Source organism: Centruroides vittatus, unplaced genomic scaffold (assembly GCF_030686945.1).
Source record: "Centruroides vittatus isolate TY-2023 unplaced genomic scaffold, ASM3068694v2 contig_742, whole genome shotgun sequence".
Classification (NCBI taxonomy): Eukaryota; Metazoa; Arthropoda; class Arachnida; order Scorpiones; family Buthidae; genus Centruroides; species Centruroides vittatus.
Genome location: NW_027122478.1, coordinates 604,150 through 613,111, shown reverse-complemented (window position 1 = coordinate 613,111; position 8,962 = coordinate 604,150). Strand labels below are relative to the sequence as shown.

Genomic DNA, 8,962 nt, shown 5'->3' with positions numbered 1-8,962 from the left:
TGCTCGAATTTCTGTCTTACTACTACAAACGGAGGATTTATCTAGATTTAACCACTCGAATTTCTACATTACACAATTTTTTAACTGTATAAACCAACAACTTCAAGCAGAGAAGCTCAGTTTCTTAACGATAATTTAATATCCTTATCTCCCCCTTTTGCTCTTTCTTTTTCTAGATTAAAAAGAAAAAGAAAACAAGATATAGTTTCATCTAGATTTTTATATAACTCTATATATATTTTACAAACACCTGCAACAAAATGACAAATATTCGCTTCGGACTGTCTTTCTTTTTTTCATTTTTTCGAATTATCGAAAGGTAGAAATGACAAATTGATAAAGTTGATACACCCTGCTAGAGTTAAATGTTTCCAGATGATCACTCTGACGGATCGCTCTTTCGATAGCCGTACAAATCGTCTAAAGAAAAATAAAAATAAAAATAAAAAATAAAAAAATGTAATTATTGATGAGCATTCTTTAAAGGAGACAGTTTCAAAATGGCTTTGTTTATCGTCGATTCAATTAAAGTGCGGGGGTCGAGGCGTGTCCAGACATCCTAGTACTATATCAATATGAGTACTTGTGGCAAGTGGCTGTGTTATCACTCTGAGACCCGACGTTTTTCACACGAAGAACTACTGGTCAATGGCCAAGAAAAACTTCTCCTCCACCATTTATTATCTCCTAGAACCCCGGCGCCATCTGCAACAACCGGGAAAGAAATGGCGAAGAGATCTCTAGCACTGATTTTAGTAAGTTGAAGTGGAAATGGGTATGTCGTCCGCCATACTGGCTAGCCACATGTGTTGTACGGCTATAAAAATCTCTCTTTCCAGGTGTTTAGAAATATACGAAACCGCAAAAATTTATTAAATACAATTTATACATTAATTCAGTTTAAAATTATATATATATATAGTATCCACAAATATATCAATTTTGAAGTGAATTAAATGCGTTGATATGGTAGAAGGCTAACAAAACGTTTATTTCTGTCTGTGAGCTCATTTGAATCTAGTAATTCACCCATAACAGATATTAGAAAAGTGCAGAACGTTTCTCCAATTTCTCCGACACCTCCACAATGATTGATTGCCTCCTTATTACCTAAAGATACAAACCCTAGCTGTGTATGTGTTGACGGCTAAGTTTTGACCTCTGATCTCTCAAACATGAAATTCTTGGCTGCTCAACACGCACACCTGTCAGCTATATTACCTGACGGCTATTACCTGCATTATTCAATATATCCATCCTACCTTGATATAATGAACCCTTCGCTGCCATGTTAAATCAATGGTTGATGCCTTCCAACCCCGAGTTTAAGGCTCTAATTAAAACTCTGATAAACATACGTCATTGGACGTGATCAATTCGTCCAACTCCGCCCAAGTAATTTCTCCTTATACTATCTTTTTTTTCGGTTTTAAATGAAGATTTGTGTTTATTTTGTTAAAGATCAGCGCGGAGAAAGTTAAACTCTGTAGTAAAGTGGAGGGAGGGAGTGAAAACTACTTAGACTTCACTGGCAGCTGAATATTCTTAATTTATCGTAGAAATTACGATAATTAGAATAATCGAACGTTTCTCTTCGAGTTTTTAAGAAATTTAAGTGTGTTTAATGCGCACTCTTATGAAAAAAAAAGATTAATAAACTACATCAATTAAAAATTAATAGACATATTTCGAACTCATGGTGCATGCTTGTTTATTTACCCCCTCGGTGCCTTTAATCTTTTCTATAAATTAAATACAGTATAACCTACTTTTAGTTGACATAAGCGTCAACGTTCTTAGAATCATAAGCGTTTAATTAAAATATTTACAAGCATATTTAATGACATTATTCGCATTATAACTCACTAACAACTTTGTTGGAATGAGCGATGAAATTTTTGGCTATGCAATAAAATCCTGTGTCACAACAGTTTTGCTTTATAGTTTTACCTTTAACGTTACTATTTTCCTTTGAAAAATAATATTTTTAATACTTATAATAGACGTAAGCTGTAAGCGTATCGTGTTACATATTGATTTTTACAAATTCTGTTCTGGTTTCCTGTTAAAACACGTTCGCGTTTTTTTATCAAACAAACATGAATCAAAGTGACGAAAAGCGTCGGAATGACGGAAACACACCCGAACTGCAATCACGTGATCGAAGAGGCCACTCACCGCATGCCACTTAATAGGTAGATATTTGTTTCAGAACTGTCATGCACACGTTGTGACGAATGAGGACCGTCTTAATGCTGCAGGGGTGGTAACAGGTAAGGATGGGACACAGGTGAACGTCCTAATAGAGCAGTTAAAAGTCGGTCCAACCGTTTTAAATATTACCTAATAACCAAATAAAAGATTTAAACAGATTCTCAGATAGAAAAATCTGGTTAGAGGGAACGTGTTCAGTGTAAAGTAGTATCTGTCAGCTACCGGTTGTAAATCTGGCGAGTTAGTACAAGGAGGGAGAGATCAAACAAAGAACGTCTTTCACGCAGCAAACATCTCCCAAAGGCCATATGGACTCGTTGGTTAGCCGAACGATTCAGTTTTGTTACACCACATTCCGATAATTTAATTGAAAAATGGCGACCTTTTTTAAGACGCTACTAAAGAAAAGATTTCATCACTTTTTTTTACAAAGTGATTTACAATCCATAGTTTTTGATAAAGTAGGATTACTCAACGTTTATAGAAACATTCGTACAATATGTGTCAGGTATGAGTGATGTAAGGTAAAAGTATGTCATCGAAACAATCGAACGTTGCTTAATCTTTAAACTTTTATCAACAGTTTATTTTAATTAAATTTCCAATAATAGTTTCATTCGAAACTCGTATTTTATTACCGAATTTATTATTATTTAAGAATAGATCCCAGGCAAATTCAATACGAAGATTGGTCACAGATCTCATTTGTAGTTAACCCAATAGTTGCCCCTCGCGACTAAACATCGTAGTGACCTAATTTTCTTCCTAAATTTTTCCTTCATTGGCTAAATATATATATATCATACGATCGGTACCATATGAGCTCTTCTAGATTAGGTCAGGAGGTTAGAGCAGTAACTAAAAACGCATTACATAATTGTTTCTTAAAACTTATTAAATTTAAAAAAATAGAAATTTTCAGAATTAAAGAGAATAAAAGTTGTTTGAAATTTACGATATATTGCATCTAGTAGAAGTGACAAAGTAAAATCGAGATGACAAACGGAGTTGGGAGAGTGAAGTTGATGACATCATCGTTTTTATGGCGACAGTAGAAAGAAGGCGAGGGCGATCGACCTGCTGTGTCACGTCTCTTTTCATGAACACCAGGTTCCGCTAATGGAAATCATCACGAACATCTCATGTGCAAATCGATTGAATGGCATGATTTCCTAGAAATGTATATTTTCCGCGTTTAATCCAGCATGGTTGGATGAAGATCTTCGCTTAACGAGCCGTCGCCAAGTTTTAAGAAGAGCGATGATCGACACCCTGCTAAACCGGAGTCACACGAATTCATTAAAAAAGTACGGTTTGATGATAATCAATCCACTCTAACCGCAGTTACGTATATTAAATCACAATGACTATGATAATGATCATCAAAATCATGCGAATAAAACGCATTATAAACAAGAGATGATGGATGACGATTAATACCACGCGATCGTGTTATTTAAATTCATAAAATACACAGAATGATGTTGATGATAAATCGATATAAGTTAATATAAAGTCAAATAAATTCTAAAAATACGTAAGACGATATTGACGATGATGATGATCAACACTACATTTACATCAGTTCACAGAAAAATACGTGAAGATGATAATGATCGAATCGATGCAACAAAAGAAATATAAATGCTCGAAGAAGCGAGAATATTAGAAATGAAAAGGACACAGATTCGAAATAAACTATTATATAGAAGCTTAATTAACAACATACGCGTTTCCATTCAAGAAAAATAAGTAAGAGAAGGAGAGAGGGAGGAGGGGAGAAAAATGAAAGAATAAAAGAGCAGGAGGTAAATTGGAGATCTCAAAATGCAAATGAGGTTAATCACATAAAGTTGCAGTTTTTAAAGCGAGGGAAACATGTCAAAATACAAAGAATTTTCTAAACATCATTTCCCACTTGCCATCAAATCTGTCCTTATCTATTGTAAATGTATTCATGCCACGAGCAGGAGGAGAAATAAAAAGATAAGAACATTCTCTTCACCGCATACTCATATGTGCTGATGTTCAGCCACAGGCCAAGATGCAGATGATAGCTCTTGATTCTGTTTGATTAATGATACAACAGAAAACTCCCCATCCTTCCGGGTATATGGATGCGCGCTATATAACATATATATACATATATATATATATTTGTACATCTATCAAAATTTCCGAATTATTTATAGGTTATGAATATGTTAATAAAGTTAAACTGATTGCTTTTACCCTGATATATTTTCTTTTTTCCCCCCTCCCTTCTAAACATCTCTCTACCCGTAATAACAATTAGTGAAAGTTACGACTCTGCTGCCTATCAGTGGTTATGCTGTTACAGTCAAGTTTACGATGTGTGTGTGTACTTTTTTATGGAAATTTAATAGCCAATCTTCGCATTTTGTTAATGGAGATGTAAAAGTGGGAATTTTATAACTTGAGTAGTTCTATTTTCGCTTCAATTGCTCTTAAATGGGATGAGAGAAGGTGTTAGCTCTTCTTCGTTTTTGCTCCGACTCGTTTGTAATTAATAGAGAAGAATCCTTAATTTTTTTTTTTAAATTTTGACGATTGTTTAGACCTTAAACGCTCTTCTATATTAATTTCTGATAGTTAAAGTTTATAAATAATTCTTTTTAAACTTTATATAGATCTACGTCTATTTAAAAGTCGTTTTTCCTTCTTTGATATTAAATTTAGTATCATTGATATTGTAATTCATTCAATTTTAGGTTATCTGCAATGATCAAAGTTATCTTCCTTCCGAGATTTAACCATCTGTTCTTTATAGATCTAAATTAAATCATCTCTTTTCTTCTATAAGTAATTTTTGGATGAAAAATAAAGATGAAATGTAGCGATTTGGTTTATAGATTTTTTTTTTATGATTAGGGAATATCCTGTGGTAAGTATTATCTTCTTAAAATTATAACTTAATAATTTTCTTTCCAGTGAAAGGAGATTTATTGTTCGATTTTAGATCATCGTGATTGCTTTTTATAAAAAGAATTTTAAATTTGATAATATTCTCCCGAAAAAAAATTAACTTTAAAGAGAAATATCTTTAAGTTAGACTTCAACATTATTACACTTTATTTATTTATTTTAAGAATTTGCATATTTGTAGGTTATTTTGTTTAATGAATGTCTTAGAATCTCCACAAGATTCGAAATAAACTCTTACCAAAACCACAATTTTCTAAGTGCCAGATTCATAAATATCGTCTATAAATAAAATGAAAAATACTATTTAAAATTCTAATTTTTCTCTCAAGATTTTAGCAAAAAGTTTATGTAAAAGCTGGACATGCACCGATTTAGACGGTAGAGTTGCTATGTCGGACCTCTAACACTACCTAAAACTTTCGTATCTACATCCTAAATGTATCTGATTGAATTTTCAATTGAGGCACTAGCTCATCACGAGTATAACGATGAGCTAGTCACATAACGAGTTCAAATTTGTTCATTTGTTAGTTGGTATGACCCGTAGATTAGCGTAGATAAGAGACTAGCAAAAAAAAAGTGACAAAATAAACTAACTTTTACCATTAGAAATAAAAATAAAATTAGTCAAGAAAATCGAGAATAAAAGTAAGAAGAAAAATAAAATAAAATTAATCAAGAAAACGAAGTTATGAGGTTAACCAAGAAACCAAGATTAAGATTAATTTAGAGAAAAAACAACCGTAAGATTAACCGAGAAAAATCAAGGAAAATATATAGGCTATATATTTATTATATTTATAAAAAAATTCTTTTATTAAATTGTACTTTAAAATATTTTCTTAAAAAAGAAAATGGACACTTTATATTATTTTAATTGCTTTTGAAAATATATATAAAATCAATAGAATTTTCCTTCGTAAATACTACAGGGAATGTTTTGTATGTCTGCATTCAGGACAATTGCATATTGTAGGAAGTTTGAAAATTTTTAGAGAAGATAAGGTATAATTTATGCTCCCTTTTTTTTTGCAAAAAATTAGTTAGAAGTCAGTTTGGTCGGATTGTAATGGCTGTTTAACTTCCTTCAGACGGATTGTTAGGATATCATAACGTTCTTCTTCCTTCAAGTGCCTCCTCCGGAGTGTTTCAAAAGGAATATGCTTTTCGGAGAGATATAAAATCAAGTTTAATAACCTTTACATAGGTGAATCGTTTGGGATACAATAAAAAGTTCTCCCTCTATCCTCTGCTTTAACCACAGTAAACAAAAATATTGAAGTTCATAAGAAATAAAATTTTATCGGAGTGGAGATACATTCTATGGATTTAAAGAAGCAGAAAATTGATACCTTTAAAGGGAAAAGTGTTGATATTCAGCCAAGCTGCAGAAAATCGAAATGTTGCATCTCCACTTTATGTAAATCACTTATTTTTTGAAAAAGTCTAGTCGAGCAAACAACCGCATTCCTTCATCCTCACAATATCAAAACCTGGATTCCGTTCGGGGATATGAGCTCCTAAAAATGTTTTAAAAAACTTAATTAAAAGTCAAATATTCGCTTGTTAGACGAGTAACGGCGAAAATGGAGTGAGAATTTCACCAAAATTTAAGAAAGAGACACTACTTTATTTTACACTTCTTTTAAAACGATAATTAAAATTTCGCATGGTTTAACTGAACCTAATCGACGATCGTTTCGATATTTGTATATTTTGGGTTGTTAAACTTGAAAACACGTGACGATAAAAGGAAGTGTTATTTAAATAGGTCGAATTATCGCTGTATAAAAATGTTTGTGTAAAAACGTTAGAAAATTTGGGTCCTGTCCTAATTTACCTGTTTTAATTTTCAAAAAGCGATTTCATAATTGTGGAAAAAAATATATATATATATATTCTTTGCAGATCAACAATATCTCTTTTGTTAATTTTAAAAATCGTGTCTCTATCCTGACGTCATTTTAAAAATAGAATCACACCTTCTCTCCTTTTTCTTATCCTCTCACTCACCCCCTTTCCTATGCTATGAAAGGAAGAGGGCCTTTTTTAGCCTAGAACTTTGAGTAGTCTCTACTCGTAATAATAATAATATCTGAAAACAAATCAGGAACCATCATAAATTATATTAACAATATTTACAATTCGTTACATATAGATTTCGATTAAATAATAAATTTTTAATTTAATATAAAAAAAAAACAAAAATTCATCGGATCTGCACGAAAACGAAAGGGATACGATTTCACGTATATTATATAATAAAATATATTAAAATATAATGGAATTTTTCCAACGGAAACATGTTTTCATTGTAAAAAATTCTCATCTAGCATTTCTTTCTATTGAATACTCAAGAGGATTACTACTTAAGTTTGAAGGCCAAAGCATATCGCGTAATGATGTAACCTGATTTAATATTTATATCCCTGACCTTAATTGTATTTTTTAAAAAATAATTAAAGACACAATTCTAAAATTAGAATATACATGAAAAGCAAAGGAAATTCTTCGAGACCCAGATATTTAATAAGGTTTCGATCGGACGAATGTATTAATAATAGTAAAAATGAAAAAAAAAATCATTTCGGAGAGGGCCAACGACAATAACAACTCTTCTATATAATGTATCCACTGTAGCTGCGTGGTTATTTTTTATAATGATGTGCATGACCCTGATCAATTAGCCATACCTTGCCAATGGTTAGTTAGGAGTCACGTTTCGTATGCAATTTAGGACATGACCTGTCATCCGACATAAAAAAATTATTATTTTTTTTTAAATAATAATATTTTTATTGAATTCGATTCTATACGTTACTCGATACTGTATTTAACCTACCGTTCATTTTTCTTGTGAATTCGTAACGTTATTAAATATATAATTGGGAAATTATTGTTACAGATTTACTCGAGATTAGTAGAATTGCTTCATCAAATCGAATGTTGCATGCAAAAAATCGCAATTATTTTCTAATCAGAATGTTAAAATTTCATCTTAAGTTAATAATAGAAGTGGTTACTGTTTAACCAATTGACAGAAAACAATGAGCTTAAGATATTTAACGTGTTTTAAATGTTACGCGATATAGTTTGGCCTTCACACTGATGAAGTAGCAATCTTCTTAGTTCTGTTTAGATGTGTAAAAAAGATGAAAAGGAGTAATTCCACTGTAACGTTTTGATGGTAGCACGAATAATTATAATTTTGTTTAAGATTTGTTAGAATATAGAAATGAGTGTAACTCTGATACTTCTACAGTATAAAAATATGAAGGTCTAAGTTACGCGTATTCGAATGATGGAACAATGTATAGATATTAACTTTTTTCCTGGTGCAAAGTCAATTTTTCTTGTAGATATTGTAGTTGTTAAACATTTTCCTGTTAGATGTGTAATTTTTTCTCATTTATTGAATATAAGCAAGGTATTTCGTGCATATTAAATGAAAGAAACGTTCGATAATAGGAGCATGTGCAACCTTTTTTCAAACGCTAGTAAAAGAGCTTATAATTTCTATCAAGAGTTTCTTATTAATAGGCTATTTTAAATAATAGAATGATGTTCAATTGTAATTTTGATGTCAAATATCCTGCTCCATCGAACATCTATATAATAGTTTTAATTTTTCCTTCTTAGATTTGTAAGATAACGAATGAGAAACTTTATTTTCTTTTTTTTATTAAATATTGATACTAAAATAATGAAGGAACAATTTTGATTTTTAATTTCTAACCTTCCTTAAATCTAATGATAATTAATATATGGCAACGGAAGATCAGATTTATTGATTAATTATAAG

General features: G+C 31.3%; 1 long non-coding RNA gene across 1 annotated transcript; it reads right to left on the bottom strand.

Moving 5' to 3' along the window:
* Positions 1–202: 202 nt before the first annotated feature.
* LOC136981030 (uncharacterized) lies at positions 203–6,675 on the bottom strand. Its single transcript, XR_010881639.1, has 2 exons — positions 6,513–6,675; positions 203–420 (listed from the first exon to the last, which is right to left on the bottom strand). It is a non-coding gene; the product is annotated as an uncharacterized lncRNA (long non-coding RNA).
* Between the last annotated feature and the right edge of the window lie 2,287 nt (positions 6,676–8,962).